Source organism: Lutra lutra, chromosome 3, assembly GCF_902655055.1.
Source record: "Lutra lutra chromosome 3, mLutLut1.2, whole genome shotgun sequence".
Lineage (NCBI taxonomy): Eukaryota > Metazoa > Chordata > Mammalia > Carnivora > Mustelidae > Lutra > Lutra lutra.
Window position 1 is genome coordinate 83,403,326 of NC_062280.1, and position 17,650 is coordinate 83,420,975.

Sequence of the window (17,650 nt, forward strand, 5' to 3'; positions counted from 1 at the left end):
ACAGCTGCCATTCAGCTGAAGCCACCATGACATTCATGGAACCGACTGGACCTTTCATATCATTTTCAGGAGGGAGTTGGAGAGCCTGGGGCTGCAGAGCTACAGGTACACCACTCATGTCTGTTCAGGTCTCCTGTAATATCTGTCCCTCCCAGTTGCTTCCCTGGCCTCTTCTATCAGTGTATCATTTTCTCCACAAGCATCTCTGAAAGGTACCTTGGAAGGTGGTTTCTCTCTCTCTCCCTGTGAAGGCAGTTTAGTCTCACTGGTGTGCTGGCACATCTCAGACAACTAAAGCAGGCTTGGAGCACCAAGCTAGTTGGGTCCAAAGTGTTAGCTGAGAGAAGTTCATTGTCAAGAGCCTTGGGTTACTAATGTGCATGTGGTTCCCTTCACCTATTTTTTAATCGCTCCCACTACCAAAAGACTAGTGTTTATAAACACAGATTTGTGAATGGAATATGCATTTGGAATCCTGAATTAAAGAAAATTGTGGAGAGTTGATTTTGTAAGAGCCACGCCTTATTGATCTTATCTTTGTTGTTCCCAAGAACAAAATGGTCTGTTTCTAAGGAAAGGTTCTGGTATTAGCATATTGAGAGCCCCTAACAAAAGCTTCTGGTATTAACATACTGAAAGCCTCCTAAGCTCCAGAGTGACTTGTTAAGAGGCAGAAAGGAAAGCAATTTTATGTCTCCTAAGTTAAAAAACAGATTGGCTTGTCTTTCATCAGCTATTAAAAGGTGATTTGGGCAAAGGAAGAAAAAGAAACCATTGAAATAAAATATGCTAATTACCTAGATATTTACTGGTTTACCCAAATGCCTCACCTTATTTCAGAAAGGATTTCAGATGGTTTTGAGAGTAGCTAAAATGTACAAGGATAACATTTGGGCTCTCAACTTCCTGGTAATATGAAATTTCCCAATCATGTGAAAATAGGAAACCTTGTTGGCTTCACAGTTCACAATACCCATTAAATAAAAATGATTGCTCAGGAGATTTATAATTGTTTCTGGTCCTAATCAGAATATCCAAGAGTTCATAAATAGAACAACTAGGTGGTATGACAGACATCTCAACAGTATTCTTATGAAAGACACAAAAGAGGCACCCCAGGGCTATTGCATATACTGATTCTCCATATATGTTGATGGCATCATATGTGGACTGACCCAAACAATTCTGCAGGGGTTAGAATGTCGGATGCCCTGAGCCCCACCCCATGCATATCTGGGAGTGTGAATGAACTCCATGGCCTCCAAGCAATCCTTCCCAAAGAGTGTTTTTCTCTCAACTGTCTCCTGATGAACGGTGTGCCTAAGAGCTCAAAATTGTGTTTTATCGCAATTGTCTAAAGTGTGGCTCTTGGGGCGCCTGGGTGGCTCAGTGGGTTAAAGCCTCTGCCTTCCGCTCAGGTCATGATCCCAGGGTCCTGGGATCGAGCCCCGCATTGGGCTCTCTGCTCTGCAGGGAGCCTGTTTCCTCCTCTCTCTCTCTCTGCTTGCCTCTCTGCCTACTTGTGATCTGTCTGTCAAGTGGATAAATAAAATCTTTAAAAATAAATAAATAAATAAATAAAGTGTGGCTCTTCTAAATGCCCAATTAAGACTAGACCCATATGCCTTAAATGACTGGGTTGTACAGTATAGAATTAATGTCCTTTTCTGGAAAGGAAGAGGCTTACCAAGGACCAGTGCCTGAATAGAAAGTTGTCCTTCCTGCTCTTTCAGTGAGCCTTATCCACGGCCAGGGCCAAGCGGTGAACTTTCCTTTGCGTAAACAGGGTGTGCATTGCTATCTCAGTCAGGTTAGAGAGTGTGCTGAGGGGAGCCATGGAGAAAGGGTGTTCTTGCACACTAGATCCACAGGAAGGCCGTCCTCTAGTTGGGGGCTAATAGCTACTCTTGGCCAGTTTTGTTTTCTAGCTCTGGCGGCTTCTAGTGCTTATGTTGTTGTGCCTTTACTTACGGAGCAGCCCCAGCTCTGCGGCTCACCATAGGCAGCGTTTGTAGCTCAGAGACAGTGCCAAGGCTGGTTTTGAAGGAACCGGAGCCTCAGACTACCCTCTTAAAGAAGACATCAGCTCCTCAACTCAACGCCATACAGGGGACACTTTTGTACTAAGTCCCTCATCTTCCACACTTCCCCACTCCAGTGATCCTTCACAGCACTAGCACTGGTACACAGGCCCATGCCTACAATGACCCAGACCTGCCGTTTTAGGTTATCTTGGCCCAGCTCCATGGACAAAGAGATTCCAGAAGAAGATGTTGGTTTGAAGGCCAATTCTTCCCCAGCATTGATGCCTTTCACTAAGCTTGGGGGCAGCTGTAGCTTAGTCTGAAGCTTGCTACTCGAAGGCCCTACTGATTTTCTTGGTCCTTTCTCCTACTACTTATCTATTTCACGGGGATAAAATGGCCTAAGTAGTATGTTTCAACCCATGTATGCAATAGCTCCAGCTATTTAAAATGTGCCAGAGTGGCTAACCAAAGAAAGCAACATGTGAAACCTATTTTAAGCACAGAGATAATTCTGGAATATTCCACCAAAATATTCCCTCTAGCGAGGGAAATGAGATAGCAGGGAAAGGGGTGGTGGTAAAGAGAAATCCTTACCTCTCACTGTGCAAAGCCCTTCTGTACAGTTAAATAATAATAATTCTACAGAGATAGTTTTAAAAAATCATTAAAAAAATTAAGTCAGATAATGGAGCACACTTAGGGAGAGATAAAGCTTGTCTCTGTATGTTATGACCCTTAATATTTTGCTTAACCTCTGTGACTTTATTTGTAAAATGGAGAGAATGTGCCTGTCTCATAAGCTCCTGATGAGAACAAATGAAATAACATGGTACAAATTGACTAATACAGTGCCTGACAAATAGTAGAGGCCCAATCAGCATTAAAGCTACAGTTTCTTTTCCCTTCACTGTCTTTTTGTTTACATGGCTTGAGATGATTCAAAATAGAACTGTAGCACGTATAAGATGAAACCTTGAGGTTTTTTTTTTTTTTAAGATTTTATTTATTTATTTGACAGACAGAGATCACAAGTAGGCAGAGAAGCAGGCAGAGAGATAGAGGGAAGCAAGCTCCCTGCTGAGCAGAGAGCCCGATGAGGGGCTCAATCCCAGGACCCTGAGATCATGACTTTAGCTGAGGGCAGAGGCTCCACCCAATAAGCCACACAGGTGCCCCTAAATCTTGAGTTTCTCCTCTGCTTTACAGTTTATTTTGAACTCTTTAATTTAAAACTAGGGGCACCTGGGTGGCTTAGTGTGTTAAACCTCTGCCTTCTGCTCGGGTCATGATCCCAGGGTCCTGGGAGCCGGGCATTGGGCTCTCCGCTCAGTGGGGAGCCTACTTCCCCCTCTCTGCCTACCTCTCTGCCTACTTGTAATCTCTGTCAAATAAATAAATAAAATCAATTAAAAAAAAAAAAACTAAACAGAACATTGCTCCCACCCTCCACCTGCATCTGCATTAACACCTCATTCCCTGGCGCTATTTCAGTTTCAGGCATGGAATGGAACTATTCTTCTTTTTCTTTTTTTTAAGACTTTATTTATTTATTTATTTATTTATTTGACACATCGAGAGAGAGAGAGAGAGAGAGACAGTGAGAGAGGGGACACAAGAGGCAGAGTGGTAGAGGGAGAAGCAGGCTTCCTGCTGAGCAGGGAGCCCAATGCAGGGCTTGATCCCAGGACTGATCCCAGGACCCCCAGGACTGGGACTTGATCCCAGGACCCTGGGATCATGACCTGAGCCAAAGGCAGACACTTAGCCACAGAGCCATGGAGGTGTCCCAGGAATTATTATTATTCAAATCATCATGGTTATAGGGTTATAGCCTCCTGCCAAAAAGGCAACATTAGATCCTTCAAAAAGAGAAGGTCTTGTCTTTATTAAGGGTAGACACACTTATGTCTAAATACCTAATCAGACTCTGAAAAGTCTAATTTTTCATTTTTCAAAAGTTCTTTTCGATAATTATAAGATGAATCATATGACCTTAAGACCAAGATTTAGTGCTTTTCCTTCCTTATTTCTGCTCACCTCCTATCCTTTACTCTTTTGTCCCTTGCTTCCATTCTCTTCTTATGTTAGGAAATTCTAAAGCTAATTTTTAGAAGTTAATGTTTCTGTCTGAACAGCAACATGATTAGTTCCTCTTCAAAATCATTAAGAGATGAGATACTTACCCATGAAAAATCCCATCATAATCCATGAACTACCTTGTCTCTGAGTTTATGTTCATCTGTAAAATAATGCTACCATGTTCACAAGTAAGATCATAAAAGATATTAGAAGGAGTCATAATGTAACATCCTGGAGGACCTTCCAAAAAAATTTGCAAGTGATGTTTGAAAATGTTTGTCTGATTGTTTCCAACAAACTTGTCAGAATGTATCCACCCTAATGTCTGCCCTTGTACACACTCACTTACCTTTGTAAAGAGCCAGACATCTCTCAGAGTCAAACTGGTGACTAAAACATGAGCCGTTTGAATTTGGGAGGTGGGGTGTCCACAGAGGAAGAAGGTAGTAATCCTGGTTTGCTTGCGTGATTTGTAAACCATCCCTGCGGGCCCTTCCAAAAGAAGAGTTCCACAGATACAGTAAACTTATCCAACTTTCCACTTTGGAGGATCACTCTGACTTGGGTGTTTGTGTGTTGGTGTGCATATTAACCCAAGTCCATTGCCCAGTGACCTTCCTTTATTATCCATTGATATAACTTAATTTAGAGGAAAATACTAGAGCATAAGACTGATAACCTTGGTTTTACTAACCTTTCCTGACTCCCGAGATACAAGAAATTTCTCCAGATAAGAGCTTAGCCAAAAAAGAGCAGACATCCTTCCCAATGTTGTGCTGCCTGACAAGATATTTCTTCTTTATTAATTTGACAAACTTACGAACAGCTCTAAAGGCACTCCACTTGAAAAAGAAAGAGTATGCAAGCTTGATTTTATTTGTTAATTTTTATATAGACTTTAGTCTATAGAAATTTAATCACTTGAAGATTCACCTTGTCCTAATTTGAAATAATATGAAATAGCAAAAGAGGGAATAGCCCCAAGACACTTAGCATTGAGAATGTCAACTTCATTTCCATCCACAAATTAGAGATTTGTTTCCCACCCTGGAAGGTGATGCTTGTTCTCAGTATTATAGCTAACAGCCCAGAGCAGGCACAATTATTGACTCCTGTGCCCTGTTGCCTGATCTATAGCAATAAATTCCCAGGGTGACTGCGCAATTACACACAATGCGATCACTATCACAGCAGGCACAGCTACATCTGGATACACAACATGATCGCTTACCCAGTGGGCACCGTTCAATACGGTTAGACAACATGATCACTACACAGCAGGCCCCTTTCAATATGGATTCCTAACATGGCCATGACTAACACACCAGGAAGTTGCACGCATCCAAACTGCACCCACCATCCCCAGAGAAACAACTTGATGGGAACATGTCATGTAATACCTAACTGCACGTACACACTCAGGTAGAGACACCTCACATAAGGTTGTTTAGCACAGCAATTTCTGCCATGTGGAAATCTGACTACAGACATGGTGAAAATAGATTTGGCCATGCGGACAACATGTGATAGGATTTTCAATAGGACTGCTAGGATGACAGGCAATGTTCTAGCTTCAGCCAGGTGTCAATAAGCAAAAGCCTAATGAACAAAGATCTGTAATTTAGAAAAATGTCATGACAAACAGGCCCAAAGGAAAAGGCAAGGAGCACACGGTTTTATGTGGAGTGTGGATTTTCCCACACCCCCACCACCAGTGCCTCTGGTGGAAGAGGACGCATTTGATATTATCCTGCTACTCATTAGAGTACATCCTTTTGAGGGAGGGTGCTGGGTCTCTGAGCTGCTTTGATATATGTGAAAATACACCAACTTCTTTGTGTAAAGTAACGTTATCAACAATTGTGTGGAACAGAAAAAGAAAAACTTTTAAGGCAAATAAATGGAATACTTCTTTTTTGCCAGCTTTAAAGAAGCAAATGAATTTGCACATTTGAAATCAAAATAACAAAATTTGAAATCAAATTAACAAAAAGGAGAGTAATTATTTTATCAAAAACCTTTTCACTTACTTTTAAATGATGATATTCCCGAAGATTCCAGTTTGGCGGCTCTGGAATGTGGTCCAGAAACGTACATTTAACAGCTAGGCCAGGGGATACTGCATGAGAGTATTTGATATAGATTTATCCTGCTGCTTTACTTTCCTTCCTCATCTTTTCTCTAATTTTCATCTTCCTTTTCCTCTCCCATTCTCTTTCTTTCTTTCCTTGGCTCTCTCCTCTTCCCTTAATTTTTTTTTTTTTTTCCTCTAGGTATGGGCAGGGTTGGAGAGGTTAGTTGGGGGGGTCATGAGGAAAAGAGAAGAAAGTAAATCCTGCCAATTTCATAAGCCTCAAGCCATGTTCCAAAACAATGTAAGATACTGCGGTATTCCCTTCGGCCTTTAATTATAGTACAAAGATCATGCCACCAAATTTGCTACAGTCATGCTTCCTGGAGGAAGGTCACCAGGAGCCAAGAGAAGATAGGCAGAGATCTTGGGTTGAGCTTACAACTGTTCATGTCTGGTTCCACCAACTAGAAGATGCTTCATTTAAAATACTTATGGCAAACTGGGATTGGAGCACTATTGTCTGAGTTTCCCACCAATGGTCTCTATAAATAAAGAAGCTCTAGTCTCTGTGATCATCCCTTTCCTCTGCCCTCCGCCCTCATTCTCCACCTATTTATTGGTTGTCTTGTTTTGTTTACTTCTGGCAGGGATTATTTTATTGAATATGAGTGAAGCAGTATAGACTAGAGAGCCCCAATTTAGGACACAGGAAGTTGATACCCACATCTGGCCCTGGCATTAGCTACCCTGTGACCTTGGATAAGCCATGCACCCTCTCCAGTCTCATTGTCCTCGCTGTAAAGTGAGGAATTATCTGTGATGCTCATTTGGTTCTAAGATTATACAGAATAAAAAGGAATAAGAGTCCTTTTCTATGACCCTTCAAGATAAATGAGGCAAGGTGTAAATTATAACAATGCTTTTAGCATCCAGAAGACATGATTCTTTTGTCCTTAAAAAAAAAAAAATTAAAACTAGGGGCGCCTAGGTGGCTCAGTTGTTAAGTGTCTGCCTTCGTCTCAGGTCATGATCCTAGGATCCTGGGATGGAGTCCCATATCAGGCTCTCTGCTTGGCGGGAAGCCTGCTTTCTCCCTCTCCCACTCCCTCTGATTGTGTTCCCTCTCTAGCTATATCTCTCTCTGTCAAATAAATAAACAAAATCTTTAAAAAAACAAACAAACAAACTAGCAGTATCTTATCTAGAGTCAAACTTAAATGACTGCCAATTTTCCTACCGGTTTTATTAGAATATAAACAAAGGTGGTCAGAATGGTAAAATATAGACCTCAAAATAGGTTAAAGTTTTTAATTAAACTACTGGTTTCTTAAATTTCCTTATTACTTAAGATATATTTTTATTATAATTATTTTTTTAAAGTAACTACTAAAAGCTTTTTAAAAATTATTTGACTGGATTAAAACAGCGGTGTTATTATTACCACAACCCATATTTAAATGCCCCTTGAATAACATAAGGAAAAAATGGTTTTATTTTATAGAATTAAGACATATAGAGTTCTTAGGATAGAAACTTCTTTCTTCTCAGACACAAGGTGTCATTTTTCTTCTTCTTTTTTTTTTTAAGATTTTATTTATTTATTTGACAGAGAGAGATCACAAGTACGCAGAGAGGCAGGCAGAGAGAGACGGGGGAGGGAAGCAGGCTCCCCGCTGAGCAGAGAGCCTGATGTGGGACTTGATCTCAGGACCCTGAGATCATGACCTGAGCCGAAAGCAGAGGCTTAACCCACTGAGCCACCCAGGCACCCCAATAAAATCTTTTTTAAAAAGTAAATGAAGTCCATATTATCGACCCATGTTTTTGCACTGCTCACCCTGCATTTTATTCCTATTCACAAAGCTTAATATGTTTCCTCCCATCCCTCGCAGGACACAAATATACCTTTCCTTTTCTATCCTATACCTAGTATTGGTGATGAATTAAGTGCTTTTGAGTAGAGAGCAAATCAGCATCTGTAAAGCACATATTACCTCCTTTTACTCAATTAATAAGAATATTAACATCCAACTCTTACCATCTATCCAGACAGAGAAGTCAATCAGAACAATTAACAACAGCCTGAGATTTCCTTGGGTTTCATAGAGTTCTGTGTTTTGTTTTTGTTTTTGTTTTTGTTTTTGTTTTTTAAAGATTTTATTTATTTCTTTGACACAGAGAGAGATCACAAGTAGGCAGAGAGGCAGGCGGAGAGAAAGGGAGAAGCAGGCTCCTCGCTGAGCAGAGAGTCCTATATGGGGCTCGATCCCAGGACCCCGAGATCATGACCCGAGCTGAAGGCAGAGGCTTTAACCCACTGAGCCACCCAGGCGCCCCCAGAGTTCTGTGTTTTTTGTTTTGATTTTTAATTTTAACTGTAGCAAAATACACATAAAATTTATCATCTTAACCATTTTTAATTGTTCAGTATATTCACATCGCTGTGCAACCGGTCTCCAGAACTTTTTCATCTTATAAAACTGAAACCCTGTACCAGCCAAGCAACTTGCCCTTCTCCCTCCCCGCTGGCCTCTGGCAACCACATTCTACTTTCTGTTTCTAAGAATTTGACTACTCTAGGTACCTCATATAAATGGAATCATACAGTATTGTCTTCTTGTGACTGGCTTATTTCACTTAGCAGGATGTTCTCAAGGTTCATCCATGCCATAGTGTGTGTCAGAATTTCCTCCTTTTAAGGCTCATCCCCCATTGTACGTATGTACCACACTTGTCCATTCATTCATCTGGCAATAAACACTTGGGTTACTTCCACTTCTTGGCTACCATGAATAATGTTACTGTGACTATGGTGTACAAATATTACTTTGAGACCCTGATTTTAATTCTTTTGAGTACAGACCCAGAATTGCTAGATCACATGGTAAGTCTATATTTACTTTTTAGATGAACCTCCATTCTGTTTTTCATAGCAGCTGCAACATTTTACATTCCTACCAATAATGTACAAAGGTTTCAATTTCTCCCTATCTTCATTAACACTTTTTACTTTCTAGCTTTTTTTTTTATAGTAGCCATCCTGATGAGCGTGAGATGATATCTCATTGTGGTTTTGATTTGCATTTCCCTGATGATGAGGGATGTTAAGCATCTTTCATAAGCTTGTTGGCCACTTGCATATCTTCTTTGGAGAAATGTCTATTCAAGTTCTGTGCTGGTTTTTTAAGTGAGTTATTTGATTAAAACTAAGTAAACTGATTGTATAGCTTTTTGAAGTTTATATAGCATTCATGCAATTTGCTGTGTTTTTTTATTTATAATAACACCATGGGGTTGGCAGGTAAATATTGTGCCATGTGCAACAATAAAAACTGAGAATGAGAGAAATAGTATTTCGACCAAATAGCCATTAAAAAGCAAGCCCAAGAGTTCTTGGGTGAAGTTCTACATTGTTTTTGCAGGAACATTAAAAAACACATATTGTCTGTAGAAAAAACAGAATGAATTTAGAGACCATCTATTAAAAAACATAGAGAATATAATCAAGCTGTGAGTTGGAGACAAATTTTGTTGATCCAATCCCAATTTCCATGCACATTGTCTTTTTCCAGGTATCAGAGCTGGGAAGCCATTGTCAGTGGGAATCTTTCTTTCCTAAGCTACAATAGAGACGTCTCCTGGTGGCCTTCCACCTGTGTGCTGAAGAAGGTGGAACTAGAAAGCACTGGGAAAGAATCTTGGGAAATTCAGTGGCTGACTTTTCCTATCATGGACTAGGATCATTGTTCTTAGAGATAAGTTGAAAGTCCAAGACTCACAGGGGCACGGGGGTGGCTCAGTCAGTTAAGTGGCTGACTGTTGATCTTAGTTCAAGTCTTGATCTCAGGGTGGAGAGTACAAGGCTGCACACTGGCCCAGGGCCTATTTTAAAAAGTCTAAGACTCACAAACATTACATTGGTTTACCATATATCTTGACCTAAGTTTAGTGCTCTTTGCCTGATTGACTTTGTGTAAGTGACTGGATGATCCCTCCATAAAAATTAAACAGACAGTACACTGACTGGGAATCTTTGAACTTTTCTAGAGTATGTTTCTGCTCTCAGTTCTCGAACAAAGAGGAGATATGGGAGAGGGAGGAAAGTATCGAAACAGTTTCTTTTCCAAAGATCACATCCTTAGGACATTCACCTTTCTCATTTCACTTATTCATTCAAATATTCAGTAATGCTGGCTATGCTTTCTACTTTCTTACTTATGTACTTACTACTAAGTAAGGCTTTCTACTAAATAGAAAAGCTATGATGATTAAAGATGAGACAGTATCTTCTCCAGGTGTCTACTGCCTGGTGGAGGAGACAAGACTTGTACACAGTTAACTATGGTGCAACATAGAAAGTGATAGGTATCTTAGAGAAGCACACACAAAAAATGCTATGGGAAGAGCAACCATGGAGAGATACCTCCTGGCTGATTGGCTTGGCTCTATGTCAAGAAAGCTTTAGGGGGAAATATTATCTGAGCTTTGAAAGATATGTGACCAGGTGAAAATGGGGTAAGAAGTACATTCTTGGCAGAAAGAACTGTGTGAGCAGATGAATGAAGGAGGAAAGGATAGGATGTATTCCAGGATCAGTAACCGGAAGAATGAAACAGGTTGAGTGGAAAGATCTAGGAAACATCAGCACATCTTCCAGTCTTGGTCCTACCTATGGAAGGCCGTTTGGTTACAGTCCTCAGTTACCCTCACCCTTAGTTTTTGTTGTTGCAGTTGGCAAACCTGCCAACCTGACAAGGTCACTGTGAATGTAAAATATAGCAAAATGTGTGAAAATGACATATAAAGCATAAAAGCTATAAGTGTATAGAGTTCTTTTTTTTTTTAAGATTTTATTTATTTATTTGACAAACAGAGATCACAAGTAGTCAGAGAGGCAGGCAGAGGGGGCGGAGAAGCAGGCTCCCTGCTGAGCAGAGAACCCGATAAGGAGCTTGATCCCAGGACCCTGACATGACCTGAGCCGAAGGCTGAGGCTTTAACCCACTGAGCCAACCAGGTGCCTCAAGTGTATGGAGTTCTTACTGGTAGGCTGGGGCCCAAAGAAGGAAGGCTTAGGGGATTGCATGAACCATGTGCATCACACCCAGAGGTTCAAAATTTTCAATTATGCATTTATCAGTGTGTTTGTTTGCTTATTATTTTCCTATTAAGCTATAAGATCTATGAAAACAGAAACTGGGTCTTTTTCACTCACCGTTGTACTTTGCACAGTACCTGATGCTGGTGTTCCATAAACAAATGTTTTGTAAAAAATAGAGAATGGGATGCAGAGATTGAAGACGTAATTTCCGCCCTCAATAACAAAATTTTTAAAAATTCAGAGGAAATATGGGTGTGAACCATTGACAAAAGTGTCTAAGAAACAACGCAATTCAAGTGGATGAAAACTTTTAAATAACATTCTTTCCGAATGATTGAAAGACTGTGGAGAGTAGCTCTGAAATGATGTGGCTGGAAAGTCTCTGCTGAGACACTCTGAGGGATTGAAGGGATGGGCACGGACAAGCATGGAGTTATGTGCAAAAATGGTGCCATGGAGCTAATGCCCAAAAGGAGCTGAGGTTCATGCAATGGACTGTAAGAATGACTTGGCAGTCCCATGTTCAGAGGCCAGGACTCCACCTGCATGAAAAGCAACAGAAGCAGTCCTTGAAGGAAACCCAGGACAGGGAGAAACTGGGGGATAATGTGTGGAATCATCACTCCCTGGTTCTGGTACATTCTGTATTCATGGCTAAATCCAAAACAAAATAAACCTTTTTCCCCTTTCCTTTAATGAATGAATAACAGACCATTCTCCTTCATGAAGATGTAAGCAAGATAAGAACTAAACTATATCCTCTTCTCTATCTGCTGTCAGCACCTTTTCTAAATGAGTGGTCTTAAACTCTTCTCATCTTTTTCTTGCTCTAAACTTATCCCTTTGATTTGTTTGTTGTTTGTTTAGTAGAGGGGTTTTAGAGGCAGGGTCTTGACAGGAAGAGGATGTACTTGATAAGGGAACTGTTTACAGGATGTATTGGGAAATCAAAGGATAGTGCCATGTGTGGATCTAACAGTGAGTCACTCTTGTCACCTTCAGACCTGGAGATATATAGGAGGGGAGAATGGTTACAGGAAGGGAAAGAGAAAGCTATATTGATAGGAACAGCCATCTGCAAGATGTCTGGGAGGCAGTCAGTTGAGCTTCTGTTGAGCTTCTGACTCTTGGTTTCGGCTCAGGTCATGATCTCAGGGTCCTGGGATCGAGCCCTGCGTAGAGCCCTGCGTGGGCTCCATGCTCAGTGGGCAGTCTTCGTGAGGATTTATCTCCCGCTCTCTCTGCCCCTTTCCCGACTCTCTATCTCTCTCTCTCTCTCAATTAGATGAATAAAAGAAAAGGGAAGAAAAGAAAAGGAAAGAAAAGAAAAGAAAAAACCATCTGCAATAAACTGTGGCCACAGAAGAGGAGGCAGCCAATTTGCAGTGATCAGGCAGGGAGGGAGCACGGAGAATCAATTGCTACATACCCTTGCTCTCTTTTTCTTTTCTATCTCTCTGTCTCTCTTCTCTCTGTCTCCGTCTCCCTCTCACTTTCTCTCTCTCTCTCTCTCTCTCTCAACTGTGTCATTCCTTATTGGTAGCAATCAAGTAGGCAAGGTCACCTGCTGATTAAGTCCACAAAGGTGAGTCTCCTTGGTCCCAGACAGGGAGAAGTGTGCAAAGAGGAAGTGGAGGGCAGCAGAAAATATCCAGCACAGCATATCATTACACACTGTTCCCAAAGGGGGGATGATAACATTATTTCAGACTTAATACCAATGCTTTGTAAAATAGCATTGATTTTGTGACATAGTTTTTTTTTTTTTTACTGGGAGATGGAATATGTATACACTTGAAAGTAGATACAATGTAGAAAAATCCTACATGACTTGATGATTTTCATTTTCATTGTACTGGCTCAGATTAAAAACTACACTAACACTAGCTTCCAAGTCCCCGTTATACTCTTAAACATGGCTGTGTGAAAGGGATTGGGTAAAGCGTAATCTACCTCTGCCTCTCTCTTTGAGGAATGTGATAGGACCACACAATGGAGCCTTCTGCTTTTTCCTATGAGAGAAGTAGAAGTGACCAAAGTGAGAAGAGCCATCATGGTCCTTTGAGGAAGGCTGGGGGTGGGGAGAGAGCAGCTGTTGGGATGGGGTTGGGGGGGACAATAGGTGGATAAAAAAGAAGGTAAGGATGTTTGCTGGTGTGTCAAGCAATATTAGATCTCCCCCCTTGGAATTTTCTGAAAGACCTAAGTAAAGATTTTTTATTTGACTATGAAGCTGTTCAGTTAAAGACCCCAAGTCGTCCCAGCCTTCTGTAGACTACAGAAGCAAAGAACAGATGGCCATCTGGACAGGGGCCCTAAAGCCAGAAGGAAAATACAAAGAGCATGGGAACTCAGAGATGCCAGCCTCAACATGATGCCTAGGTGAGCTCTCCCCTACCCTCACCCACACTTTCCAAGAGGAGAGAGCGTTTTCATCAAGGGCAATATGAAAAGTTCATGGATGAAGAAAGTGGAGCCTAGCTCAGCGTACTAACAGGCACAAATGTTTAATATTGTGATCTTATTAGATCCCCTTTCAGGGTAATGAAGCCTACTAGGGATGATTCTGGTTGCCGTCTGAGACCAAGCCTTGGCTTATGCCTGCCCCATCTCTTGAGTCCTGATCTGGGCTTGTCGCCCATGCTCCCATCTGTCCTGCTCACTGCTTGGCACTCTTTCCTGTTCATAATCTCAGCCTCCACCTGTCTGTGACTTTGATGAGCCCATTCTGTAAGCTGTAGCCCTAAGCATGCATATGAATTAAGAGTTTTGATAACTGCTTTTCTCACCGATATATTTCTTCCAATCTTCTTTGGGATTGACACTGGCTTGGCTCAAGACACACACCATTCCTATATTATAACAAGGATACCTGGGGCCTGAAGCTAACCCAAGTCTATGACACTGCCCTTAGAATACTTGAGTCTGGCCACGGCCAACTATCTCAGTTCCTACAAACCAGTATTACATCACTACTGCTGTTTGATTTTTAGTTCCCATGAGCCTAGCACTTTGCATGAATTATCTCATGAAATCCACAGGAAATACTTATCTGTAGGAGCACACTACGCTTCCCATTTTGTAGATGGAAATGCCAAAACACAGAAAGGCTATATGTCAATATATCACTAAAACACCCTATCCTTGCCCACAGGCTGAGTAAATTCTCTGTCAGATAGTCCGCTGGGACTCGAGCTGGGATTGAAACCCCGACCAGACTTCTGATCCTATGCTCTCAGCCACTGCGCTACATGTGCGTGGAATGTTCCTAACCCTTCAGAAGGTGGATGATCCAAGCCCTTCCCAGACCTGTGCCTTCCAGTCTGGAACACCCCCCCCCTCGTTCTGCACATGATGAGCTCTTTCTCAGCCTCAGGTCTCAGTTGCTATGTTTCCTCCTCAGAGAGGCCTCCCTGATCACCAGACTAAAGATGGTCTCCCTTGCTTTTAGTCTCCCACACATCCTGTTTCTTCTCTCCTTTGGTGCGTTTATCCCAATAAATATTCCTGTGCGTGTTTACTCATCTAATGCGTTGTCTTGCTTTGCAAGAGCTAGGACTGGGTCTGTGGGCTCAGCACCATCTCCCCAACAATTAGCTCTACAACTGACCCATAGCAGTCAATGCCTTTTGAATAAGGGAATAAATCACTAGACTTCCTTTTGGCACTCTTTTCACCCTGGAACCTTCCAAAATTCCATCTACAACCTATGTTGTTGGACTTGTGACAAATGCGTTTTACTATTGGTTTACTGCTGAGAGAGCAAACATTCATCCTTTGAAGGTAGATTTTACTTCCAGAGATAGGTAATTCTTTTGAGGTCAGATTTGCAATGAGCAAGTTTGTGACAATTAGGTAACCTAATTTTGATTCAAGATGTCTTGTGATCATAAAGTAGTAGGACTGTGTTTTCATGTCCTATAGAAACTGCACAGGGGGCTTCTAACTGTTGCCCGATGGTCCCGACCAGCATGCAGTCTACAGGCAATGATTCAATTGGCTGCATAAATTCTAGCACATCTGTTCAAGATTAGCTTTAGTGCTTTCTAATTAGATTTCCAACATGCTAGTTTAATCCAAGTATCCTCAAACTTTTTGGACTTAAGAACCTTTTATATTTTTAAAAAGAATTAAGGATCTCTAAAGAGCTTTTGTAATGAGAGTTATACATCTAGCAATATTTACCATACTGAAAATTAAAACTGAGACCTAATTTATTTCATCACTTAAAAATAACATTTTTTGATACGTTATTTTGGTTGAAGTGTATAAAAAAAAAAATCCAGCATCACCCAGATAGTAACCTTTTCAGATAATTATGGATATTCTTTGTTACTATTCCAAAACTCAGCGATTGGTAGTTTCTCTCCCTTTTTAAAAAAATATTTTGTTTACGTATTTACTTATTTATTTGAGAGAGCGAGATGGAGAGGATGAGTGGGGGGTAGGGGCAGAGGGAGAGGGAAAAGCAGACGCTCCACTGAGCATGGAGCCCAGACATGGGTCCATCCTAGGACCCTGAGATCATAACCTGAGATGAAGTCAGATGGTTAACCAACTGAGCTACCTAGGCACCCCAATGAACGATAGTTTCTTAAATATTAGTTCAGGGTGAAATATGAAACCATATCAATAAAATTTTTGTACCTTGGTACATTCCCCTATCTTGCACTTGGGACCCTTGCATGATTTTGTAACATCACGTGATTTGGTTTCTTGAAAAGCAGTGGTTCACTGAGTTATGCACGTCTTCCACATGTTCATGCATCTTATTATGCAATGTCAAAAAAATAAACGTTCATTAATATCACTACTGCTATTGTCAGACAATTCTTTCAGTATTGGGAAGCTGTCAAGTTCCTGGCGGCAGATACAATTTTCCCAAAATTAGTTATTTTAGCGGTTTTTGTTTGAAGGCTCGAGTTTTATTACTGACAACAATATTGTCGGTTACTTTCCTCTGTAATCATAAGCCAGCTTTGCTCATTTTCAAGAAAAGTTCTACAAAATAACCATGTGAAAGTGATAGCTTAGTTGGCAATTCAGATCCTCACACAAGTGCTTCTCCTTGAGCTGCAGTGCCCATCAGCCCAGAGAAGGGCTTCATGTGTCCTTCCCATTGTGTCAGACAGAGTATTAAAAAGATGTGAACTCAGGAATCAATAGTACATGACATTAATAATTTTTACGGGCTCACCAAAGAAATCCTTAACTGAAACAACCTTTCCTTTTTTCTTTTCTCTTCTCTTTCCTTTCTTTTTTCTTTTTCTTTTACTGTGAATTTCCTTTTTCTTTGCTTTTTCTTTCTTTTCCTTTCTTTTCTTTTTTCCTGCCTGGTTCTACTACCTTGGTTTGTGCAAAGATACTAGCAAGTTTGACAGCCACTGCTTTCGCATTATCCGGGCAAATGTCAACATAGCAACTACGGCAAATGACATCTTAGTATAATGATGGAAATAGTTTTGACTTTTCGAATCTGCACCCCGCCCCTCCCCGCCCCCTGCCCCTGCAAAAGGGACTTGTGCCCTCCCAAGAATCTACAGGGCACTTGTTAAGAATAGCTGTACCTGTCCAATCTGTTATAAAACTTCCCAAAAGTCTTCTGCAGAGTTGTGGCATTATCTTCCAGTATAATGTGACCAGACAACACCCCTATAAAACACTGCAAGCCTAAAACTGGAAAACGCCTCTAAAATCACAAATGGGAAAGCAGAGACTCAGTTATAGTCAAGCAATTTTTGTTACAATGTGTTTTGGATACAAATGCTTTATAGTGGCGATGATTCTAAATCTGCTTTTCTTTGTGTATAATGTGCTCCAAGAAGAATCACAGTGGTTACTGTGTCTTGCTGGCTTCTTCTAATTCCTAATTCTCAGTGTACACAAAAATATGAGTTTGCTTCTGTGGGAAAAAGGAACAGAAATTCAGCAAGGAGATGTCTCACTTTGTAATTTGCCTGTAGCACAAATTCTGTGTCTTCCTACCAGTCTGATTTGAGTTCTCACCTATGTCCAATTTCACTGCATCTTCTCTCTTTCTCCAGGGTGTTTAGTGGCTCATTAATAAATGCTTATGACATCTGGGAGAGGACAACTTTGTAAGACAATTATTTGTTTGCAGGAGTGGGCTTTACTCTTTAGAGGAAGAGCTTAATTGTTCCTGTCTGGAATGTTGCCTCTGTAGAGTTGCTGTGAGTGGAGCAAATGGGTTGTGTGCAGAGTCAAGGAGAGTAAATAGGGGAGCCCATCGCTTACATGGTTTTGTGTAACACTGCAAACCTGGGATCCTGTGTTGTGTTGGCAAGCTGACCACCGGAGAACGGACCTTGGAGAGGGTAATCTGGGTAGAATCTGGATGAAGTAAAAGAG